Source organism: Hippocampus zosterae, chromosome 7 (genome assembly GCF_025434085.1).
Source record: "Hippocampus zosterae strain Florida chromosome 7, ASM2543408v3, whole genome shotgun sequence".
Taxonomy (NCBI): Eukaryota; Metazoa; Chordata; class Actinopteri; order Syngnathiformes; family Syngnathidae; genus Hippocampus; species Hippocampus zosterae.
Window position 1 is genome coordinate 16,316,461 of NC_067457.1, and position 25,639 is coordinate 16,342,099.

Genomic DNA, 25,639 nt, shown 5'->3' on the forward strand with positions numbered 1-25,639 from the left:
TCCAACAGCGTGAATCTGCACCGTACCGCACTGTGAAAGGAAAACGAGAGAAATGATTCATTACCAATCTGAAAAAAAAATATTGTTCCTATGAGACCGTGCTAAACTTTGCCTCTCCTTTATTTTTCACAATGTTTGTTTATTTATTTTACATTTGACTGTTATTTATTTATATAGCTCTATTTATGACATTTTGCCCTGTATTTGCGAGATATCCCCTCCAGGGGAGGGGGGAGGGGGGTTTGAAACCTTTATGTATTTATTTTAGTTCCAAGGGAATATCTTTAAGATGAAGCATGCCAGAGGGAAAATTGATCAAATTGCTTTGACGTGTTGAATTAAAATGCGATTGGACTATTGGCCCGCACGATTCGATCTAATCCTGACTTTGCGCGAGTGCCTGCACCCTGAGATGGAGAAGGGTTGAAGAGCCGGCGCGTTCCTCGTCGGTGGTCATCCTCCGTCATTTGTTTAAGAAACAAACTCTTGGCCCTGGTTGTGCCCTTTGTCCTTCTCCCATGCCAGGAAATAGTTCCATTCCTTGTCAGTTTTTGTTTGTAAAGTCTCACACACACACACACACACACACACACATAAACACACCTATGAGTGTTTCTGCTCGCGGCATTGGCGAGCTCGGTTGAGATTTGCTGCGCCGCCACAGGGGAGAATGCGTGTTCACACTGATTGCGGCCCTCTTGATAGCGGTAAGGGTCATTCCTGCTGACTTACCGTCTCTCGGTAGCACCGAACACTGCGGATTTATCGTTGCCTTCACCGCTCAGTGTTTCCTATTGTTTATTGCTCGGCCTTCGTTATATTCCTTCCCTGTTAGCCCTTTTGGCCCTCAACTATTGTAGATTTCACTTTGAGGCAGTGTCCTCCTTTATAACCTCCAACAGTTGCCGGTGTGACTAATAAACATTGACAAAGGGGATTTGCTGTTTTTTTTTGCTGCCTCCTACCAGACAGTCTGGTATGAAAGAACGATTGCAGTCGTATTTATTGCGTTCGTGAAACTACAGCGTGGTGTCCCATTAAAGTTAACAGCTGTGTAAATAATGAGGACTAGAAAATAATTAAAATACCCCCCCTCCCCCAAACAAACAATAAATGATTAAAAAGGTGAATCAGTAACAAAAAGAAAAGCAGTCGAGCTCTAAAGGTTGAACGTAATCTGTTCAGGGACACTGAGGGAAATCTAATTACAGTATTTTCTGAACGAAAAAGGCGCTTCGGATTAAAAAGCCGAACCTTCAATGAATGGCCGATTTTGAAACTGTTTTCATATATCAGGCGCATAGAATAGAAGCTACAATAATGGCCTCGTTCGCGCTATGCATCCACTAGATGGAGCTACGCTAAAGAGAATACAATACAATACGGTTTTCTTTATATCGAGCCCTCACAATCGCTGCAGCCATGAGAACTGGTCACAAACATGGACATGAAACATATCAATACAAATGGCATTACGAAACAAATGAAAAACAAAAGTTCTGAAATTGATTCAACAAAAAGGCACACAAACCTTGTGAGCTCACATCGATAATAGGCAAATATCTTTCCAAGTCTTGCTTGTCTCATTCTTCCTTCGTTGAGTCAGCAGTTAACGATGCTTTTGGTATGGTGTTCGTTTCAGAATGGCTGCGCGGAGCTCGCAAAGTAATTGTCTGTTTGCGTGTGTGTTGGTGAATGTGGATGTCAATTAATGTCGCGCAGAACCCTTTTGCGTTGCAATTGGAAGCAAGTGCCATTGTCAAACATGATGGACAGCTACACATGTTTGTGTGTACAGTACGTATACAGCTGGAATTTCTCCGAATTGTGCAATCCCTACCGAGCGCTTGAAATCAACAAACAAATGAGGGTGAGATGTCTTGCCGTAAATCAGGGGTGTCAAACTCATTTTAGTCGCGGGCCAATTTGGAGTTGCTTCTTCCCTCGGAGGTTCCGTTATGACGGTGATAAAATTAACAAAATTATTACTTGTACACAACAAATGAATAGATTGCTCGTTAACATCAGTCAAGTCAATTATAATTGTTCAATTATTGTTCAAGTGAGTGTCAACAGGGTCACAAAAATTCTTGCAAAATCTCAACGTTATTGATTTCACATGACGGTTTGACATTTCAGTACTGATTTTAGCAAGTTGACACATAATTTTTCTTTCGCGGGCCACATAAAAAGATCTGGCGAGCCGTATTCGGCCCCCGTGCCTTGAGTTTGACACGTCTGGCGTAACCGTTTGATCACCTTTTGTTGTTTGAGTGAATGATGTGCTCTGTACAACATTGGTTTTTATTGGAACTTGGCTTTGAAGGTCACAGCGAGGCCCAGGAAAGTGAGCGGCGTCGACGTGCTCCCGTAGCGGACTTAGGAAAGAAATAGCCATCAAAGCGGACGAAGACAATTATCGCTCGCTCGCCGATTTTAGGCCAAGGAAGCGACCAGCTGAAGTTGGAAGGAATGAAGGCAGACCCGCGGTGGATGACATCAGAGCCATTAGATGCCGCACCTTCCTTTGATCAGATCCGTAGTGAGCTGACACACTCTGTGGTGAGGGATTACATTTTGCCATTTGCTATTAACTCATTCAGTTCTAGCCAATTCTTGACCAAGTCTGAAAATATGTTTAAAAACGTCTTTGGGAGTGAATGAGTTAAATTGACACTTCCTTGTCTCTTCAGAAATGAAATTGACACTACACTCCCATATTTTTTCAATTATCCTGACTGGAGGCTTTTTTCTAGCAACAAGAGGAGAAGTATCCAGGGAAATCCAGACTATTGCTTATCCTTATCTTTAAAATCTCAAACCTTTAAGCTGTGTCACCGAGCACTTTTCCCCTTCGTATCGAACCCAATGAGCCATTTCTTATTATTGTCAAAGTCGATCTACCTAGCTGGATCTCAACTGTGAGCAGTGGTACACAGACATAGACTAACAGGGTGTTATTTTGCTCTTTGAAGGTTCTGAACAATTGTCCTCAATTTATGTGACAGAAAAGTGTTCGACTAACCTGTGCACCGGCCTTCTTTGGCTCAAGGACCTGTGGCGAGCGGAGACTGTGAAGGAAGTCTTCAGCCTTGCCTCAGGCCGCCACTCGGCTGGCGAGCCGAGTGTGCTTCCTTGAAACGGGCAGATTATATACACTGCACGGCAGATAAGTTAAAATTCCAGTTCAAAGTGACAATGCGGGTCGTGTCCTGTCCGCGGTTGATTTGATTTGTGACTCATTCGCTTCTTTCATCGAATGAGAAATGATGTAGCCTGTTGTTGTTGCGGTTGTGTGAAGAACAACAATGTTGAGGTTCTCCGTGAATCAACAGTATGTTACACAAAGCGTTATTGTGCAAGTGATGGGCTGTCGATCCGTACCAACGGAAGGTCCATCCGTCAATCCGTCGTTGATGGCCCCGAGTTTCGAACGGCGGACTGACGACTGATGGAAACTTTGACACTGACAGAATAAGCGCCAACGGAATCGAGTTTTGGCTGTCACCTGAACCGTCATTAACCTGAAAAGCAAAGACGACAAGAGGCAAATAAGGTTTTACGCCACACGTTGGCTCTTGGGCGCATTCGCCCCGTCCAAACCACAGAAACTTCCTTTGTGACCGCGTGAGGGCTGCCATTGCCAGCGCCAACTTCTAAAAGCTGGTGTTCCTCAAGGGCAACATGGGGAACTGTTGATGACCAGTAATAGTGTTTTAACGTATTTTCCGCACTATAAGGCGCACCGAAAAGCATTCAATTTTCTCAAAAGTCGACAGCGCGCCTCATAATCCGATGCGCCTTATATATGGATCAATATTCTGATTTCTTGGACAGAGTATTTAAAATGTTCTGTAAAGTGCTTTGTTACAGCTGCAGCGGTTGTGAAAGCTTTACATTGTATTCCCTTTAGTGTAGCTCCATCTAGTGGATGTATAATGCAACTGCAGCCACTATTGTCGCTTCCATTCTATCCGCCTTATATCAGGAAGTATTCTCCAGTCAGGAATCATATTTACGCTGTCCAATCCTTTCTTATAACAGAATTTCCCTATGTGGGATATGACTATGGTACATGTCCTTTGTGTACATGCAAGTATGTGAACAAAATACACGTGAAACAACACAAGCAATAAAATGCAAAAATAATACGGTCCAAAAACTGTTTATAACACAAAAACTGCAGCCTACAATACAGGTATAGCAACAAAATACAGGATAACAAACTTAGGACTATTTGCTACAAAGGAAGGTTTTTAGCATGATTACAGGTAAAGCATTCCATAAAACGTTCGTTTCCTCGACTGTCCGTCGAGCCACAAGCAATTTACTCTGAGTAGCTAATCGGATGCATTCCAATCTCTCTTCCACATATCGAGCTCTCCACACACATAGATATTGAGGTCCCTCTTGGCCAATGGGAGGCCAGGATGATCGGTAGTAGCCACTGGCAGAGCAGCTATAATTATGCTGCATTCAGGAAACTCAGAGCTGTGAACAAAATAAAAAATCGTTCACTATTCCAGTAAAACTAATAGAGTCACTTACATGTCGCCATTTTGGATCCAATGAGAGTAAATCGCGGCACAGACATAGTTATTCTGTAGTATCGAGCAGGACTTGCTTGTGTTTGCACCGTTGCGGGCTTCCGTATGGCTTCCTGGAAGCGGAACTTCCTTTGTTATGAATCCATTGTTAATGTAATATCGTAGTCGAAATTTTAATGCAAAGGTTTTTATTCCGGGTGAGGGAATTTCAGTTTGAAAGAAGTCCGTAGATGGGAATATTTACTGTCATACGGTGCACCCTATTTATGAAACCAGTTATGTTATACTGTTAACCTCTTATGCTTCAGGTGCATTTTATAGAAGTTTAAAATCAAATTATAGATATTGAAACTTCCTTTTTTACAACAGAGTATAAATGACTTTTCTAAACCAACAAAGTGGAGTGATTAATAAAAAATAAAAAATTGTAAGTTAATGTTGAACAAAATCCAATAATTGTATGCTCTTTTGCACGATGTAAAGTATAGGAATGAAAATAGAGTACACATACAGTATATGTTTTGTGTGTGTGTGTTTAAATCTGAGTTAAAATTTGCTACAGTGAAAAACCCCCCGTTGTGAAAAAATTCTTGCTGCAAACATGATTTCGTTGTTCGAGGAGTTACACTGTACCCCAAAGCACCTTACAGCACGGAAAATAAGGTAATGCCTTTTGATGTGTCAAGTGGTCCAAGCTGTTTCTCAATTCATGCTGTTCCCCTTACCAACACTTTTTTTACTGATGGTCTTAAAATAGCGGCGACAAACTCTCATTCGGCGATTACGGACGTGTAGTCAAAATAATGATGCTGAATGACGTAGAACGGTGTAGAGGTAAAACTAATGTAAATCAATTTCAGGTTCATGGTTCATCTACTTTTAAGCAAGTCCAATTTCGCTCAGTAATTAATACCACTGCATATCGGCATGGGAGGAAGCAGAACTCGTTGCAGGATGAGATGTCTTGTTTTTTTTTGTTTTTTTTAAAATAATTATTTGTGTACTTTAAATATCTATTGAAATATCTAATTTGTGGGGTTCCCAAGAGACTGGTTTCAGAATCCAACTGTATCCGAAGAGCAACTACTGTATGTACGAATACATAAAGCGACAGCAGATGATTTTCTTTTCCCGACCAGCTAATGGCCGTTTCAGGAGGTTGAATTGAAGAAAGTTCAGATAACGGGGACCAAGTCAGGTCATCTCCTCTACACTTGATTTATTTTATGAAGGCCACACCAAATTAGGACAAGAGGCCTGATTAAGCCACGCTGAACAAAGTTTGATAGATACCCGCTCTCAGCTTTTTCAAAAAAAGACCAATGACTCCGACACAGATTCAGTGCCGAAATGGAGGAGATGGTGAGCTAAACTGTCCTATTAGTTGCTGATGGAGCTTTATAAAGAAAGGAAGGTCTATTAAGTGTGTGAGTATATCAATGCACCAATACTAAAAAGCTGGGCCTTGTCTATTTTTGATGCAGTACATTTTCTCACCATTGGCCAACAACATCTTTGCCTGCCAAATTGCAGCAGTTGTCCACTTTCACAATGCCCAGAGAAAATTACTTTCCATATTTTTCAAACTGCCGTATTTTCCGGACTATAAGTCTTTCCTGAGTATAAGTCGCTCCAGCCATAAAATGCATCATAAAAAACAACGTACATAAGTCGCACCGGAGTATAAGTCGCATTTTGGGGGGAAATTTATTTGATAAAATCCAACACCAAGAACAGACATGTCATCTTTGAAGGCAAATAAAAATAAAACAACAGGCTGAATAAGAGTATGATATGCTGATGCATAAACAATGAACTGAGAATGTGCCCGGGATGTTCACGTAATACATTAAGTGTTATTCAGATAACTGTAGCATAATGATCATGTTAACAAGTTTACCAAACCATCAGTGTCACTCCAAATCACGAAATCCAATGAAATCTTCATCCTCTGTGTCACCTTTGAGCAACTCTACCAATTTCGGAGGTAGAATTGACTGTGCTTCCTCTTCTTCTTCGCTGACATCAGAGTTATCGTAGGTTTTTTTTTGTCAATGTGGAAAGCATCAACACAGGCCTAGAGCCCCCTCTTGCAGTTTAATGTGAAAATAACATGTCAAATGATGTGTTATTTCACACATAAGTCGCTCCAGAGTGTAAGTCGCACCCCCGCCAAAATATGAAAAAAAACTGTGACTTATAGTCCGGAAAATACGGTACGTCGAGCACCATACCGAGGGACAGTTATTGCATTAGACTAAAAGTTGTTCCACCTATTAATTTCAACAGTGTAACTGGAAATTATTGGTGGTACTGCATCGATTTGAGGAAACTCCTAGGCCGTGATCGTATAGTGATTAGTACGTTGTGGCCGCTACAACCCCGGTTTGTATCTGGGTCACGGCATGTGCAGAGCGTGCTGGACTTCTAGGCAGCCCCGTGATCCAGTGGTTAGCGCGTCGACCCTCACAGTGCAGAGGTCGCGGGTTAGATCCCGGCTCCGGCCTTCTTGTGTGGAGTTTGCAGACTCTCCCCGTGCCTACGTGGGTTTTCTCTGGGTACTCCGGTTTCTTCCCACATTCCAAAAAAAATGCACGACAGGCTGATTGAACACTCGAAATTGTCCTTAGGTGTGAGTGTGAGCGCGGATGGTTGTTCGTCTCTGTGTGCCCTGCGATTTGCTGGCAACCGTTGAAGACCGCCCGAAGATACCTGGGATAGGCTCCAGCATGCCCTGCGACCCTTGTGAGGATAAAGCGGATCGAGAAATGGATGGGTGGATGATAACTCCTCATATGTGTGGAACCCTTTGGAAATCTCTAATTTAATTTTGATTGGTACCGATCGGTTTTCTTTCTTTCTTTCTTTATTTTTTGTCCGTCTGCCGGTCTCCCCCCATGCTGCGTCACCGTGCTTCTTACTTTAGTTGCATTTCTCATCTTTTAATTTGAATCTCGCTTGCTGCCGCCGCATCGCTTTTCCTTCCTGTGGTTTGTCACACCGTTGAATGCAGCAAGTGCAGTGTGAAATCGTCCCCCCACGAGCAAGAATACACTCACAGCCCCAACCGCAATCTGCACTTCTCACATTCCCTTTCCTCTCTGCTCCTCTTCTGCTCTTCTCTCTGCTCCTTCTCTTTTCTTTTCAAATATTTGCCGTTTTTTTTTCCCCGTGGCACATTACAAGGAGGCCAAATGACATGACATGAATAACAATAATGATCATCATAATAAGACAACAGAAATAATAAGAGCTTTATCTCAAGAGTCGCTCAGCAGCAGAGTTGGTCTTATTTGGGGAATGTGGAAACTCAATGAATGTAGCGAGTATGTCTGGTGTGAGTGGACAGAGGTCCGAGTCTGCGAGCACATTCTTGTTTAGCTTGTGTGCAGATTGTAATTGGATTCTTCAAAGTCGGGCATCGATTGTGGCAAACTTGAGATTCGTCATTTAGTATGTGTATAAATATATATACTGTATACTGTATATATTTTTTCCCAAGGAATTATGATCAGCAGGAAGGATGGAAAGTGTTTCACTGAAGCTTGAAATAAGAACAGGGAGGCGTTGCTCTGAATATTTATAGTGGCAGAATTTTTTGTTGTTGTTGTTTGCGGGAAGTCAACACGGAACGTCTCTCTCAAATTGATTTGAGTTTTAATGGTTGTTGATCATGTTGAACTACTCCCCGAATGGTGTGCTTTACAACGGCAAATCAAATGTTCGCTTCCTCTTCCAGGTAATTCATGTTGATTGATCATAAGCCCCTCCGAGCTGTTTAATTTTATGTACGTAAGCCACCTAGTAACTGTCAAGTGGCGTAACATGATTTTTTTTTTCCCCCCAGCGGGTGTAGATTTTTAAAGGGATGCTGAAAAGCAGAGCCCATTTTTGGCTGCGTCGACTTTCCCGTGGACTTGAGTCTGTTATTTCCATACTGTAATAGTATGGAAATAACAGCGCCAGATATGTGCGCTTGGTGGAGTAACCCTAAAATGTGGGTGTTGCCTTCGCGTGCATTTAAGTACCGTATTTTCCACACTATCAGGCACCTCGGAGTATAAGGCGCATCTTCAATGAACTTCAATGAACAATGAACTAGAAAACAGTTTTCATGTATAGGGCACATCTATAAGTCACGTTACAGCTAACGTTAGCGGTGGCTGCAATCGCGACTGGGTACTTTGCATTGATATGGGAGGCTAAATTTGAGCTGCTTCGATGGTCAGCAAACTCCTCCTGACAAATTAGGCACACCGCTCTACCTTTTCAATAGTGACGTCAGGGTGTTTTTGGAATGTACATTTCCCATTCATTGGGCCGAGAACTCCTCACCGCTGTTTAGCTAGCCCGTCCAACTCCAATGGGTGCTAATCCGCTTCTGCTAAACAAGCGCAAACATAATTACAGCCAATCAATATCCGCTTCAGGTTGTGACTGACAATTGTTTCCCCACCCTCAACACCTCGAACACGGGACGCTAACACATAAAAAGCCATATTATAAAAAGGCAACCCACCTACAGAAACAATAAAACTTGCGATTAAAATTGAGATTAACACGATTAAAAAAAACATAACGCGCCAAATGTGGCTGTAATTAATTAGTCGCAATGAAGGCGATTATTTGACACCTGTTTGCAGTTCATTTTTGACAGTGTTTCTTACCACGTATCGTGGAATATTTGGGATATTGCAGCATCGCAGACGAAGAGGAGGCAGTGGCGATCGTTTGTTGTTTGTTTTTATCTGAAAAAAAAGCGTCCTCCAAAGATAAGGCCTCGGTCAAAGGAGTGCTGACAGCGCGAGCGCGCACTTTTTGCCGTGACTGTTTTGCTTTTGGATTCCCCGCCGTGCGTCCTCGCCGTCTGGTCACCTCGATTTCTCATTGACTGCGTGTTATTGTGAACAGGATGCATGCGCGTTTGTCCTTGAGGCTGCTTACTTGCTTATTCCAGTCCTTCGTAGCCGAAGACGACGTTGCGCTCCCCCATCCTTCGATCCCCGCGCTGTTGACGCCGCTGATGCGCACGTTGGTGCGCCCTCAGACCCGCCAGAGTAGCGCAGCCGCACCCGCAAAGGTCGCAGCGATAGTGGCCGTCCATAACCGGTCCGGCATGTCGCTTCTCCCTGCGCTGCAGGGCCGCCAGGTTGTATGAGGCGTCGTGATGCGCTGCGCCCTCCAGGGTGCGTCGTCGCCACTCCACCCGATCCGATGCCGCTTCCTCCATGTTGGTCGGATCGATGGCGAACTTCTTGAGAGTGACCTTTATGCTGTCTTTAAAACGCTTCAGCTGCCCGCCGCTGCTCCTCTCCCCCGTACTTAATTCACCGTACAGCACCTTCCGCAGGAGTCTGTCCGGTGGCATGCGAACAATGTGGCCGAGCCATCTCAATTGACGCTGGAGGAGGAGAGTCGTTAGCGGTGGGACTTGCAGTCTGCTTCTGACGTCCGTGTGTGGAATTCTGTCCCACCAGTGAATGCCCAAGATTTTCATTAGGCAGTTCATGTTCCCCCAACCACAAACTGCAACCTCTCTCACTGAGGACTTCTTCTCCTCCCCCTCCTCTTTCGACCAGCTCTCATCAACCCAGTATGTCACCTGGTTCCTGCCTGTCCGTCACAACAGAGCAGGTAAGGAACCAACTGAGGAAGATGAATGTGAGGAAGGCGGCAGGTCCGGACAAGATCAGTTCCTCAGGACCTGCTCTGACCAGCTGTGTAACATTGTCCAGCACATCTTCAACCTGAGCCTGAAGCTGGGCAGAGCTCCACTGCTGTGGAAAACTTCGTGCCTGGTCCCAGTGCCCAAGACCCCCCACCCTAAGGAGCTGAACAGCTACAGACCGGTGGCGCTGACGTCTCACCTGATGAAGACGCTGGAGAGACTCATCCTCGCCCACCTTCGACCGCTGGTGAGCCCGTCACTGGACCCGCTGCAGTTTGCCTATCAGCCTGGCATCGGCGTGGAAGACGCCATTATCTACCTCCTCCACTCAGTACTGTCACACTTGGAGAAGGCTGGGAGCACTGTGAGAATCATGTTCTTTGATTTCTCCAGTGTCTTCAACACCATCCAGCCCAATTTGCTGGGAGGCAAACTGCAGAACGCCGGAGTGGACCACCATCTCACAGCATGGATCATAGATTACCTCACAAATCGGCCGCAGTACGTGAGATTGCAGAGCTGTGAGTCGGACCGGCTTCTCTGCAGCACTGGAGCGCCGCAGGGGACTGTTTTGGCTCCATTCCTGTTCATCCTCTACACCTCGGACTTCAGACATGACACTCCAAACTGCCACCTTCAGAAGTTCTCCGATGACTCTGCGATTGTTGGCCTTATTACAGAAGGGGATGATCGGGAGTACAGGGGACTGACAAAGGACTTTGTGGACTGGTGCCAGCAGAATCTCCTCCAGATCAACCCGAGGAAAACTAAGGAGTTGGTTGTGGATTTCTGCAGGAAAAAGTCCTCACCAGCACCGATGAACATCCAGGGTATGGACATGGAGAGGGTAACCTCCTACAAGTACCTTGGTGTTCTTCTCAACGACAAACTGGACTGGTCCACAAACACGGACACCCTGATTAGGAAAGGACACAGCCGACTCTTCCTACTCAGGAAACTGAGGTCTTTTGGGGTTCAGGGGTCACTCCTTAAGACGTTCTATAACTCGGTGGTGGCCTCGGCCATCTATTATGGCATTGTCTGCTGGTCAGGCAGCATCTCGGCCCGGGACAGAAAGAGACTGGAGCGACTGGTCAGGAAGGCCAGTTCTGTCCTGGGTTGCTCCCTTGACACTCTGGAGGAGGTGGGCAACAGAAGGATGCTAACTAAGCTAAAAGCTATGATGGCCAGTCCCTCCCACCCCCTCCAGCCCGCCCTGACAGCACTTGGTAGCTCCTTCAGCCAGAGACTGTTACACCCGCGCTGCAAGAAGGAGAGATACCGACGCTCGTTCCTACCGACTGCTGTCAGGCTGATGAATAAAAAATAACAATCATAATAATAATTAAACGATGTGAAGGTAAATTGTAAATAGTACTGCGATTTATCCATTTGTGTTCATATTGTATTTAATTGAAAGATGTTTGTTGTTGTTTTTTTTCTCTTCTTCTTTCTACATACATTCTTGCTGCTGGAGGCTGTAAATTTCCCCATTGTGGGACAAATAAAGGATATCTTATCTTATCTTATGTAGAAGCGCTCCAGTTGCTTAAGATGTTTAGCATAGGGCACCCATGCTTCTGAACCATAGAGTAGGACAGACACACACACAGCGTTAAAGACCTTAGTTTTTGTGGTAAGAGTTAAGTTCTTGTTGAGGAAGCATCGCTTAGACAGCCGTCCAAATGCTGCAGCTGACGACCCGATCCGCCTTTGGATCTCGGGTGTGAGATCGAGCTTCATGTTGACAGATGAGCCAAGGTAGACGAAGTCGCCAGTGTTCTTCAGAGCATTTTCCCCGGAGTGGAAGATAAAGGGGTCGGTGGTCTGCTGCAAAATCTCTGTCTTTGTTGCATCTAGGACGAGGCCAGCGCGGGTATACGTGTCCGTGAGTACGCCAAGGGACAGCTGCAGTCCTGGTGGCGTGTGACTCAGCATTGCAGCATCATCGGCATACTGCAAGTCCAGCACAGACGTGTTACTGATCTTCGTTCTGGCTTTCAATCTTGTTAGGTTAAAAAGGCTGCCATCGAGACGGTAATTGATCGAGATACCGTCTCGTAATGGGTCGGTATTGTTGTAAACATGTTTCATCATGACAGCAAGGTAGATGTTGAACAGGATGGGTGCAAGGACACATCCCTGTTTGACCCCCACAGCCACTGGGAAAGGGTCGGACTTTTCACTTCCACACACCACCCGGCCTTGCATACCATGGTGAAAGGCCTTTAACACCGCAACAAATTTTGGGGGGCAACCAATGTGTCCCAGCACACCCCATAGGAGCTCCCTGCAGATTGTATCGAAAGCTTTAGCTAGATCTATGAAGGCGATGTAGAGGTTCCGATGTTGTTCTCTACATTTTTCTTGTAGCTGGCGCAAGACGAAGATCATGTCTGCAGTGCAGCGGTCTCTGCGAAAGCCGCACTGTGATTCGGGGAGCACGTCATCGACTATGGTGGAAAGAAGTCTGAAGAGCATAATGCGGGCAAGGACTTTCCCTGCCGTTGCCAGTAGAGAGATGCCCCTGCTATTTCCGCATGCTGTTTTGTCGCCTTTCCGCTTGTATAAATAGATGATGTTAGAATCTTTCCAAGCTTGTGGCACGTCTTCCCCCTCCCAACATTCCCGCAGGAAACCGTGGATATCGTCCAGGAGGGCTTGCCCGCCAAACTTCAATAGCTCGGCAGGAATCCCGTGTGGACCAGAGGCTTTGTTGTTCTTCAGGCCATGGAGAGCAGATTTTGTTTCTTCCAGCGTTGGTGGTGTGCTTAGTTCTTCTCTCTGCGGGAGGGGAGGGATATCGTCGAGAATCGTGGGATCAGATGGGTTGATCCTGTTTAAGAGTTCCCGAGAGTACTCAGCCCACCTTGCGAGTATAGAAGGGCGGTCAGTGAGTAGTTGATCGCCGTTGGCTGATCGCACGGGGCTTACAGAACCCTTTATTGGGCCGCAGACAGCTTTCAGACCGTCATAGAATTGGTGAAGCTGATTTTGGTCGGCATGCTGTTGTAGCTGATTGGCGTAGGAGGTCCACCAGGTGTTCTCCAGCGTTCTTAATTGCCGCTGGGTCTCTGCGCGTTGCGTGCGGAAATTATTCCATGCCTGCGGGGAACCCGAATGCAATGCATGGTCGTGTGCTTCGTTTTTCTTCTTTAAGAGATTCTTGATGGAAGTGTTGTTCTCGCAGAACCAGTCGCGATGTTTGCGACTAGTTACGCCAAGAACCTCTCGTGCTGTTGTGAGGATCCCTTTGCTGGTGTTCTCCCATCTTTCGGAGAGGCTCTGGTCTTCGTTTGATGCTGGGTCACTGCTGTCGTCTCTTTGTTGGAGCCATTGAGCAATAGCTCCCTGATACTCGTTTCTGTACCCTGGGTCGAAGATCTTGTTGATGTTTATTTTTGGTACAGCTGGAGTTCTTCTTGCCAGTGGACGGACGCGGATGCGTAGTGAGCTCACAACCAGCCGATGGTCAGTGGATGCTTCCGCTCCACGCATGACACGCGTGAGGGAGACAAATTTCCGGTCCACTTGACGGACGATGACATAGTCAAGCAGATGCCAGTGACGGGAACGAGGATGCATCCAGGTGGTCTTGTGCATGTCACGGAGCTGGAACATGGTGTTTGTTATTGCTAGCTCATGCTCCGTGCATAAAGTTAGTAGGCGTTCTCCGTTTGGGTTGCATGAACCGATACCGTGTTTGCCGATGACTCTGTTCCAGGTCATCCAGTCTCTGCCAACTCTGGCGTTGAAATCCCCGAGTAGGAGGATGGAGTCCCTCGGGTCGATGTTACTCAGCTGTTGGCTCAGCAGTAGATAAAAAGCGTCCTTGGAAGCCTCGTCGGATGTGAGGGTCGGGGCGTATACACTAAGGGTGACAAAGCGTCCGTGGGCCAGTGGAATTCGCCATCTCATAAGGCGTTCGGAGACGCCGATTGGAGACGTTGGGATTGATCTTAGTAGGCTCTGCTTCACAGCAAAGCCGACCCCATATAGTCTTCTGTTGTCATTGGGGAGACCCTTCCAGAAGAAGGTGTAGCCACCTCCAGGCTCCGACAGAGAGCCTTCCTCATGGAAGCGGGTCTCACTCAGAACCGCGATGTCAATGTTATACTGGCGCAGTTCTTCTGCTACCAGTGCAGTTTTTATGGAGGGTCGATCTTCGTTGTCCAGGAGCGTACGTACGTTCCAGGTTGCTACCTTGAGAGAGGTATGTGAACTTTCCCTGTTGTTGCGGCCGCTAAAAAGGGGACTCCCGACGGGTGCGGCTACCCGTCCCGGGTTTAGTCTTGGGGCAGACATTTTTCTAGGTCACATTTTCTAGACCCTTCCTCGGAGTGAGGGAGGCAGTGCGGACCCTGAAAAGGGCTGCCTCGTCACTCGGATGCTCACCGGAGAGCGCCGCTGCCCCATTTTTCCAGCAACGATGCCGACCCGAGCCGCCCACGTGCAGGGGGTGTGCTGAAGGCTTCCAGTCTGTCATAACCTGCCCCCGTCGCCCACCTGCCCCGTCGCCGCAGGACTTTGTCAATGATGTGATGAAGCGTGGTGAAGGGGAGGGGTGCAAATGGTGTTCGATGATGTTTTACGTGGAAGGGGCCTGAACAATGACCAGTCCACGACTTGACCTCACTACCCTTGAGTCAGCGGCAAGGAAGAGTCCAAGACGGCTGAGGGCTGTGTGGTTGCAGTGAGCTGCCGGGTCTGCAGTCTGTTGCAGTCCGCTTCAGGTGGCCAGCCCACCTGGCCCGTTGATTTTCTGTTAGGGTTTTCTCCCTTAGCCTTTCACATTTAGTGTACCCACAAGGCAGCGGGACCAGTTTGACCCATAGCTGGGGGAGGGATTGGTGAATAATCGGGACGTATCCACATCCGTGGGCCCAGCACTCAACACCTCTGGGGCTCCCTCCTGCTCCGAGATCCCTAGCTGATCAGCTGGCATGTTGCCATTACCGTGGTGCACCTCTGGGAGGTTACGCTAGGGTCTTGTCGGGGAGAGGCTATAGTCTTGCGCATCACCTCGACCTGTGTGATTGTCACACCGCACCACATTGCCACACCGCAAACGGGGCCAAAAGCGTCCAACATGTTGACTATCCCCCATTTGAAGTCAGAGCGGCCCAAACGTCCTTCTGAGCGGACCAGCTCGTTGTTTTCTTTTTGCCGTTTGTTTAATAAGCTATCCCGTAAAAAGATAAAGCATACTTGAAAATTCGATATGAATTCCACGCCAATCTTTTTTTGGAGTTGTGATTTCAATCAAATTTTTCCAAAGTTATTTTTATTTTGTACAAATTGCCCAGCGCTGAATGCTAAATATTCTGATCTGGGTACGATTATCTAAAGTTTATATCCTATATTAACATTACATTGTATTTAACCCTTTCAGGGACAGCGGTTACGACAATGGACAGTTTATCAGGTTATAGGTTATCATTATTTGTGCATGAACGGGTTAAATATTGGCTGTATACAGTTTAAGTATTTTCTTTCTTTTTTTTTTTTTTTTTTAATTCACATGGAAGTTTTTGTGTTCCTGTAATGTATGTAAAGAGGATTAATAATCCGCGAGATGTGAAGCATGAACCACGATACGGTTTTGGGAAAGCTGCAGGTGTCTTCATTGTCAATTTAGGGCATCAAACGATTCGAGCTGCAGTTACGGGTTACATTATAAAGATGAATTTGTTTTTTGTGCTTTTGCCATTCCGCCGACGGAAGTTGACTAGGCACCACCAACTGGCAACAAAAGCACACAGAAGACTGGCGCGGCTCTTCTGAACAGAATGACCGCACCCCCCCCCCTCCCCTTTCCTCTCTTAAGGATTATAAAAAAACAGCCTTCAGATCAGCATGAATCAGGGTTTTTGTTGGCATGAAAAAAACTGCATGCAGCATATACATTATCAATAAATAGCCACGGCATGGAGTGTATAATTATTATTATTATGATTTTTTTTCCCCCAATCTGTCAGTGAGAGGGGAGAGGGTGGGGGCTGGGGCGAAAAAGCGATGATGAGAACCGTGCAAGACAAACCATCATTGGGTGCCTAATCCACACACAGGAGTGAGTGCATGTGAATGGTTGCTAAGCAACAGCGCTAGCCAGATTTGCTGCCTTTTTTGCAGTCAGAGGAGGACACTGATTTTTTTTTCTTCTTCCTGTGTGTGAAGTTCTCTTGCAAATATTTTGGAACCACGTCCAACAATATTCATTGTCTCCTATGAGAAGTAGATGCTTGTGAATTGACGACGCAAGTTGGCAGGTGTCAACCCACATAAAAAGCAATATTTTAAAAGGTAACCTACCCACAGAAACGATAAACCTTGCGATTAAAATTGAGATTAACGCGAAAAAAACATAACGCGCTAAATGTGACTGGAATTAATTAGTCGCAATGAAGGCGATAATTTGACACCACAAATTAAACTCACCCCTTTTGGCGGTGGATTATTTGTGATATTGCAGAATGGTAGACAAAGAGGAGACACTGGCGAGCGTTTGTTGTTTGTTTTTAGCCGAAAAAAAGCGTCCTACAAAGATAAGGCCTCGGTCAAAGGAGTGCTGACAGCGCGAGCGTGCACAGAAGGCCCCGGAGCCCAGTAATTGTACGACACACAGTAGCATTGCTCTCTGATTGTCGTAGCTCACATTTGTCCTTTGTGCCAGGAGCTATTAAGGGAGTTGCGCACTCTGGTCATCTTAATTTAGCCTTTTAATGGAGTCGTGGTCACATATTTTCCTCAGGATCTGTTTAGCTGCCGTTGCTATGATCTTTTCAGATCCCTTTTTGCAGCCATTTTGCCGAACAGAACTACCAGTTGAATTTTTTATTTTTTAAACTGTCCGAACGGCTTTGCTTCCTATATAATGATATAAAAGTTTCTCTCCATGGGCTGCATGAGCTGGCTAATGTCACAATTTGCACTTTGGATGCATTTCAATTGTAACATTTAGTCCTGCTGTTGTGTATAACCCCCAGTCCCACTCCACACCCCCGCCTTCATTTTCAACATGATGCTTACTATAACTGCCTCTGTGTCACTTTATGATGATCTGTTGAAATTGGCCAGGCTCCCTCCTCGGGCTCCCATGATTATTTTTTCTAGGTGCGGCAGGATCGTAAACAAGTAAACCATTGGTTAGCGATGGTTTACGTGGATTCAAATGGAGGCAAAATAGGCCTGCCAGTGAATCTTCATGTTTTTGGGTGACATTGTGTCACGATCGGCCATTTCCTCCTCTATGCATGATCATTTTATCGCTTGTACTGGAGCATGAATCACAGCTAGGATGGGTCACATTTGAACCGGGTCAGTCGTGATTCACGGTACTCAATGGTACAAATTATTGGTACTTTTATACGTGTCTTTGTGGTAATAAATGTTAATTTATTCAAGAATCAAGTCCCCCAAAAAACGTCAGCGGTTAAAAAAAAGACAAATCAGAAAACATCACAAATTTAAAACACGTGAGCCAAACAGAATGAAGTGAAAATAAAGTTCACATATTACAACTAAAGTACAGTCAAACCTCAGTTTTCGAACCTCTCTGTTTTCGACCAGAAAATTTGAGATTTTTACCCCTCAGATTACGACCGAAAACTGGTTTTCGACCAAACTGAGCAAACCCGAATATGCTACTTGACTCCTCTCGGCTTCCTGACACGAGGCAGTGATGCTTACTCGTGTAGCGTTCATTGGGAGCAAACGTGTTTGTTGTGATTTACGCAAATCTGACTGTTTTTATGTAATTGATCACAAAATACAACACAGGGAACACGTTTCAACAGTAATACAAAGAACAAAGATTACATTCGTTACTTGTGCAGTTGTTTTTCACAACCGGATGACCTGCCACACGCTGCACGATGAGTTCAAACCAAGCTTGGACCAAAACATCACAAAAAAAAGACAGCTTGACGAGGATGTGGACAACAACAAAGAGAGTAACCGATATTCTATTACCGTATTTTCCGCACTCCCAAGGCGCACCAAATATTTTCTCAAAAGCTGACAGTGTGCCTGATAATCCGATGCGCCTGATATGCGGATCAATATTCTGATTCCTTGGACGTTGTATTTTAAATGTTCTGTAGAGCACTTTGTTACAGCTGCAGCCGTTGTGAAAGCTCTCGATAAATAAAGCTGTATTGTATTGTATTCCTTTTAGCGTCGCTCCATCTAGTGGATGCATAATGCAACCACACCCACTATTGTAGCTTCTATTCTATGCGCTTTATAATGCAAGGCGCCCTATTTGTGAAAGATTTTCAAATAGGCCGTTCATTGAATGTGCGCCTTATACTCCCAAGCACCTTAAAGTGTGGAAAATACGGTAATCATTTCAATGTACCACTATCTGACGCGGCATGTAATGCTCGCCACATTTTGATCATAAGCTTTCTCTATTTCATCCATACGAATGATAAATTATATATACAGTCATACCTCGGTTTTCGACCATAATACGTTCCAGAAGGCTGTTCGAAAACCAATTTGTTCGAAAACCGAAACCACGCTCTTTAAAAAAAAACACGTCTGGCCACAATGGAACGCTAAACGAGGAAGTGTCACTTCCTTGTCTACCTGAGGAAGCGTCACTTCCTCGCATAAGGAATGGGAGAGGAGTCAAGTGGCGCATTCAAGTGCGCTCAGTTTGTACGAGAACCGAAATTCGGTCATCATCCAAGGCATAAAAACCTAGAAATTTTTGGTTGAAAACTGATTTGGTCGTTAACAGAGACGTTCGAAAATCGAGGTTTGACTGTATATATATATATATATATATATATATAATAGGCGGCCCGGTAGTCCAGTGGCTAGCACGTCGACTTCACAGTGCAAAGGAGCCGGGTTCAATTCCAGCTCCGGTCTCCCTGTGTGGAGTTTGCATGTTCTCCCCGGGCCTGCGTGGGTTTTCTCCGGGTACTCCAGTTTCCTCCCACATTCCAAAAACATGCATGGCAGGCTGATTGAACACTCTAAATTGTCTCTAGGTGTGAATGTGAGCGTGGATGGTTCGTCTCTGTGTGCCCTGCTATTGGCTGGCAACCGATTCAGGGTGTCCCCTGCCTACTGCCCGAAGACTGCTGGGATAGGCTCCAGCGCCCCCCCGACCCTAGTGAGGATCAAGCGGTTCGGAAAATGGATGGATGGATATATATAGTTTTAATCTAAAACACCACAATTTATTCATATTGTAACAATGATAAAACCGCACACAAGTCCATCCTCCACCACGCTCGACCTTAAGCATGCGAGGGATCGAGAGGCTTTACCGTCGCTAGGATATTTCATAAACAATATGGGTTTGGCGTTGGTGCATTCGAGTGCAGTACGGAAAATCGTCAACTTGATCGCTCCTGCGCAGTAACAACTAATAAAGACGTGATTTGAATGACACATGGTACTGTTTAGAGTTCATGTACCCCCATTTAGATTGCTGTCGATACAAACCAAGTTGTAAAAATATCACGGTTAAGGGTAAAGTATGAGCCTTAATGGAGACTTCTTCTTGCTTTTTTCTTTTCTGATTGATATAAAAATGATTGAGTAGATATAAACACATAACGGGGTAGGACTAGATACGTTTTTTACTTCATCCTACTCCCTTGAACATAATAACTGTGTTGAATGAAGACTGATTTCTTTCTTTTTACTTTTTTATCTACTATATTTTCTGTCAAACTATTACTGTATATGTTTTATGTTCAATAAACAAACAAACAAATAAACAAACAAACAATGTCTGCCAACGGGTCTTGGCCTGGTTTTAATCCCCTACCTGAAAAATGGTCATACAATTCTTGATGGATGTTCGTAATGTCTGCTAATGTTGTTCAAGGTTTCTGACTCTGAACTACCATGTTGAGGGAAGCAGTCACATTTTTGCCTTGGAATTACTGTCAAAGCCGCGGAGCAATGTCTGTGTTGGTCCCAAAGCTTGTCATAGAAAGATTTTGATGACAACACAACAGCACAGAGTTGTTGAGTGCTTGAGCGCTTGTCAACATTAATTGATTCATATTGGAATAATAACCGTGAAAAAAAAAAGGCTGTGTCCTAGCATGCTACGAGAGGATTAATCAGAGAGCAGCTGTGTCAATTGACTCAACTGGCACAGTATTTACAGGATGTGTCACGGCGCCTCTCTGCTCCCTTTGTCGTACAACTCTGACAGTAACCACAAACACAGATGAGATCTCAGCTCTCAGAACAGATGTCCGGGCAGGTGTTGAAAAATATTTTGGAGTCATATTTGTCTTTTGAATTCTGAAATGGTCTACTTCTTCAATTGCATATGATAATTTACTCTGTCTCCAATGATGCAAGGCTTTCTCAAAGTCAATTTATTATCACAAAAAAACTATACAACTTGAGCTGCTTCCTCTGTGATATCTCCGCAATAAACTTTCGTTTATTTCGTGACACAACTTGGCACTCGTCTGCCGATCTCTCCAATATCGTCTCGCGCGAACGGAAATCTCGTCACGCGAGATCAAAACAACAATGGTGGCGATTGTCAAACTGCGATCGTTGCTGGAAAAAAAGATTTACCGTAGTTTTTTGGTTGTTTTGACTGAGAAATTTCCTTGCGTCCCAAAAATGCACATTATTTGGAACTGTGCGTCCCGCGGGAAAATTATGCGTCTAGGACACGGGACGCAGAGGTAACGGCAATTTAGTTGTCCCCTGACCTCAACACTATTGAGAATCTGGAGGCCACTCTTCAAAGGGAGGCCACTTTTTCAGACTGATATGAAAGACTAAAAATATTTATGGACTTAAAATCTAAGGACACACTGCACAGATCAATTGCAAACCGCGTCTTTCCTCCACTGCACTGGCTTTTTTAATTATTTGGAAAGGGAGTTAGCTCAGTTCCATTCCATATCCAAAATATTTTGCTGACTCTGACATTGAGAGTCAATAACTCAGAAGTGAAGCATTGTTGAATAACTCATCTCGCCAACCATAATGACAGCCAGCCGACGCCTCATTTGCATCAAAATGAGATGTCCTCGAAAGCAAATAGATAACATTTGTGTCTGTGCAGCCAGCTGTAATGTCAGTCAAGGAGAAAAGGAGTGCTTGCACTGACAAGGAAGACGCCTCTTCTTCCAAACTTCATTCTGTTGGAGTGCAGCCAACAACGCACTGTGAACATGTCAAGATTTTGGACAGGGGTTCTTCAATGAAAAATTGGTTAGCAACGCTTCCTTGAAGCAAGAATGTTCTGGATTTGATTCCCGTATTATAAGTCACTCCGGATTATAGGTCGCACCAGCCACGAAATTCATAAGAAAAAAAAAAAAAAAAAAAAAAAAAAACATCTTAGTCGCACTGGAGTATAAGTCGCATTTTTTAAAATAAAATGTTATCAAATTCATTTGATAAAATCCAACACCAAGAACATACAGTACATGTCATCTTGAAAGGCAGAACAACAGGTTGAATAATTGTACAATATACGAACGTCACATGACGCATGAACAACGAACGGAGAACGTGCCTGGCATGTTCATGTAACACATTAAGAGTTATTCAGATAGCATGTTCTTGATGCTAAAGTTTCTCAAACCGTCAGTGTCACTCCAAATCATTAAATCCAGCAAAATCTTCATCCTCTGTCACTTTTAAGCAACTCCGTCAACTTCGGAGAAAGAAGATGCAGCGCTTCCTCTTCTACTTCGCTTACATCATCGATTATCAACACAGGCCGAGAGCACCCTCTTGTGGTTTAATGTGAAAATAACACGCGAAATGATATAAAATGCGTGAATAATTTCACGCATAAGTCGCGCCCCCCGGCCAAACAATGAAAAAAAACTACGACTAATAGTCCGGAAAATACGGTAGATGTAGATCCCTGGGTTTACTCTATGGATTCTAATATTTGGATACTAAAGTTTGATGCCACCAGTTTTATCGCAACCAAGAACACAGCATGTGTTAGGAGATTGCTGGTCTTGGGTTGGATGCATTTTTGTTCATCAGGATAACCTAAAAACGACTTTACGACACAGGAAAAGCAATGGCGTGTTGATTTCTGTTTGTCGTGAGCTTCACCCTTTGATATTGTGAGACCCAAGATAACTTTGAACAATTTCTCGAGCGTACCTCACTGTTGTTAGCCTAATGAGGCCAGAGGTTGAGTTCCACTGTGATTGTTTACAGAGTAGGTGTGGCCATAGTACTTGAACTTCTTGTCCATTACCCAATACTGTGTGGCAACTCATCATGGTACAGTGATGCACCACGTACAAACAAATGTAATATTATGCATCAAGTAAGAAAATCTTTGAAGGGTGCCTGAGAAAAAAATCAATACATTTTCAAAATATAAGGCACCCAGGATGCCCGATAAATATTTCGCTGTGCAGTGGGGAGCCTACTCACTGTCATTTTTTTTAACTTCCTGTGACTTCTGGGTCTTCACCCCAACAACAACAACAAAATAATCGATTCTATTCAAGGATTATAAACGGAGTCTTTTTTTTTGCCTTCGTCTTCCCACAGCCCCTCCAAAAAGAGAAATTTCTGTACTAATATTTATGAGCTTTGAAGAGAATAAGAGATAAATCATGGATATACACAAATACAGTGAAACTCCTCTACAACGAAATCATGTTTCTAGCAAGAAATTTTTCACAACAGGGGGATTTTCACACACACACGCAAAGAAATTACATAATTTACGACCAGCAGTCACTTTCATCACTTTGTTGGATTATGTATTTTATTTTGCTTCCTCTGTCTTTCATTTTGATCACTTTTACCCTCTCTTCCAGCGTCGGAGCTCTTCTAGTCTTACCTGCTTGACATCCAAAGGTCCGTTTATTGGCCTTTTTAGCAATGCAACATTCTTGCTGCGTCTGAAATTATCAATAACAAATATTTCCTGGACTACTGCGCATGTGTAAACCAGTGTGGTGGTTGCTGTTGCCGTTTCCAAACGAAGCAGTAGATGTCGCTGTTGGATTAGACTTCGTTGTAGTGAAACTCGTCGTGTGGCAAGAGCAGGGAAAAAAGATTTTGTCGAACGCAACGGGTTTTTTTTTGTTGTATTGGGGGCAAGAGAGTGGGAATGGAGTTAATGCATGAATATTTTTTTCACATTAGGGGGTATTTTCGACTATGTAGGTTTCGTTGTAGAGGAGTTCCACTGTATTTGTTCATTTCAGGTTTATGGAGCGCAAATTTAGAACCGGCATTCGTACTTACAACATGATGAACTGCAACCAACTATGGTATATATATATATATATATATATATATAGATACACACTTTTTTTCTTTTCAAAATACAAAGCGATCCACAGTGCCGATTGATCTGGAATTAAATGTTCAGTAGAACATGCAGCGTTCTCTCCCCATGCTTGTGTTGTACTTTCACGAGTATGGAAAATAAATAGATGGTCCACATGACCATTATTATCAGATTATCTTTATAGGTTAAAAAAATGCATGACTCACATGATGTTTCTGTGTAGTTTATCACTCGATTTTTATTTAAATACGTTTTCGAAATTAAGGGAATCGTTGCAGTATATATTCCGACAGATTATCAGGCACACTGTCGGCTTTTGAGAACATTTTTGGAGTGCGGAAAATACGGTAATAGAATATGGGTTACCGTATTTTCACGACTATAAGGCGCCATTAAAAGTCTTAAATTTTCTCCAAAATGGACAGGACGCCTTATGGTGCGGAGCGTCCTTTGTATGGACTGAGTTCCAAAATCTGACTGACAGCCGACACGCTGTTCATATAGAGAAAAGGCGGAAGTGACTGTGGCCAGGCATGCGGGAAAGAAGTCAGCCAATCAGGGAAGGGTGGGGGTGTATATATACATATATGGAGAGGGAGAGAGAGAGAGAGAGAGAGAGAGGGAGAGAGAGAGGACAGGCAAGCTAGTCCGCCAATGGTGAAGGGTGGGCGTGTAAGTGGACGCTAAAGGGATGCCGCAGGCCAGTACCAACACTTGGATAGAGTGTGGCAATGTGCATTGTTGCAAAACAACTCCGGTTTTGGTTTCGAAGAACCCCTGAAAATAAATTCGACAAAGAGACACGCCTACAAAGCTCAGTTCAAACTTAAAGCCACCGGTTATGCTTTTGGCATGCATGCCCATCTCACAGCAGCGGTGAAAAACCAAGTCAAGCAAATGAACTCTGAGCTTGCCGTTATTCCCGGAGGCTTGACTAAAGAACTCCAACCGCTGGACATTGGCATCAACCGGGCGTTCAAAGTAAAGTTGCGAACGGCATGGGAACAATGGATGATCGATGGCAAACACAACTTTACAAAGAGAGAGAGGCAGCGCTGGGCGAGTTACGCCACAATACGCAATAACGAGAGGGAACGCAGCGTTTTTGATGGATTACGGTACTTGCACAATTGTTCAATTCTTTCTACACACACGCGCTGCCACCATGTTTCGCTCTGTTCTTTACTTTCAAATGTGGGAAAGCTTCACACGAGAGAAATGTTGACTTTGCTGTTGCTGCTCCTTTCCGCTCGGCAATGCGTAGCAACTCACACTAGCATGTGATGCATTCAATGACAACTGGGATGTGCAGTCCTCTGCTTCTGATACAGAGGATGAGGACTTTGATGGATTTCTGGGTGCTGATTGATCAAAAAACGTGAGAACATTGTAAAATGGCTAAATAAAATACACCCGAACTCAGTTCTGCTTTCGTTGCCTTTTTAAAAACGTGTTTTTAGCTTGTATCTGTATGTCTTGGCATGCTACCGTATGCTTCAAGCTAACGTGTTAGCGTGCGCGCATGCCTGCCGTATGTTTAAGCTGGCGTATGTTTTACCACTGTAAAACTGCGCCCATTGGTACAGTGCGGTCTGTCTATGTGTAAAATACAGAAATGTCACCCATTAATGAGACTGCGCCCAGCCGTACGGTGCGTCGAAGAGTCGTGAAAATACGGTACTCTTTGTTGTCATTCACATCCTCTTAAAGATGTCCTTTTTATCTTTTTAGCGATTTTTCGGTCCAAGATAGATTTGAACTTATCCTGCAGCGTGTGGCAGGTGCTACAAGTGGAAGAAAGATTATTCAGGCTGTTTTGGTAGATAAATACATCTTCAAAATTCCAAGCTTGAGTGAGCATTCTACAGGCTAGCAAAAGAAGAGGCAAGGCGTGGCGCCGCTGTTTACGGTTCAATGGGCTTTCAGATTAACTGGGCCCCCGGATACCAGCTGTGGCCGTTCGGGCAAAATCAGTCCGTAATTTTGCTTTTTTCCGTCTGCAGATTCATCACAACCTTTGTTTAAATTGTTCAACTACATAATTTATGGTTAAATTAGTTGAACAATTTATTTATTTATTTATTTTTGGGGGTGAAGAGAAAAACTCTTACCAGGCTGAGTTTCGGCTGTCGCTTCAGCCTTCATTGG

General features: G+C 44.4%; 1 protein-coding gene across 1 annotated transcript in view; it reads left to right on the plus strand.

Annotated features, from left to right (window-relative positions):
* The window catches only part of gabbr1b (gamma-aminobutyric acid (GABA) B receptor, 1b), a 176,873-nt gene that overhangs the window by 3,800 nt on the left and 147,434 nt on the right, over positions 1-25,639 (plus strand). The window lies entirely within an intron of this gene.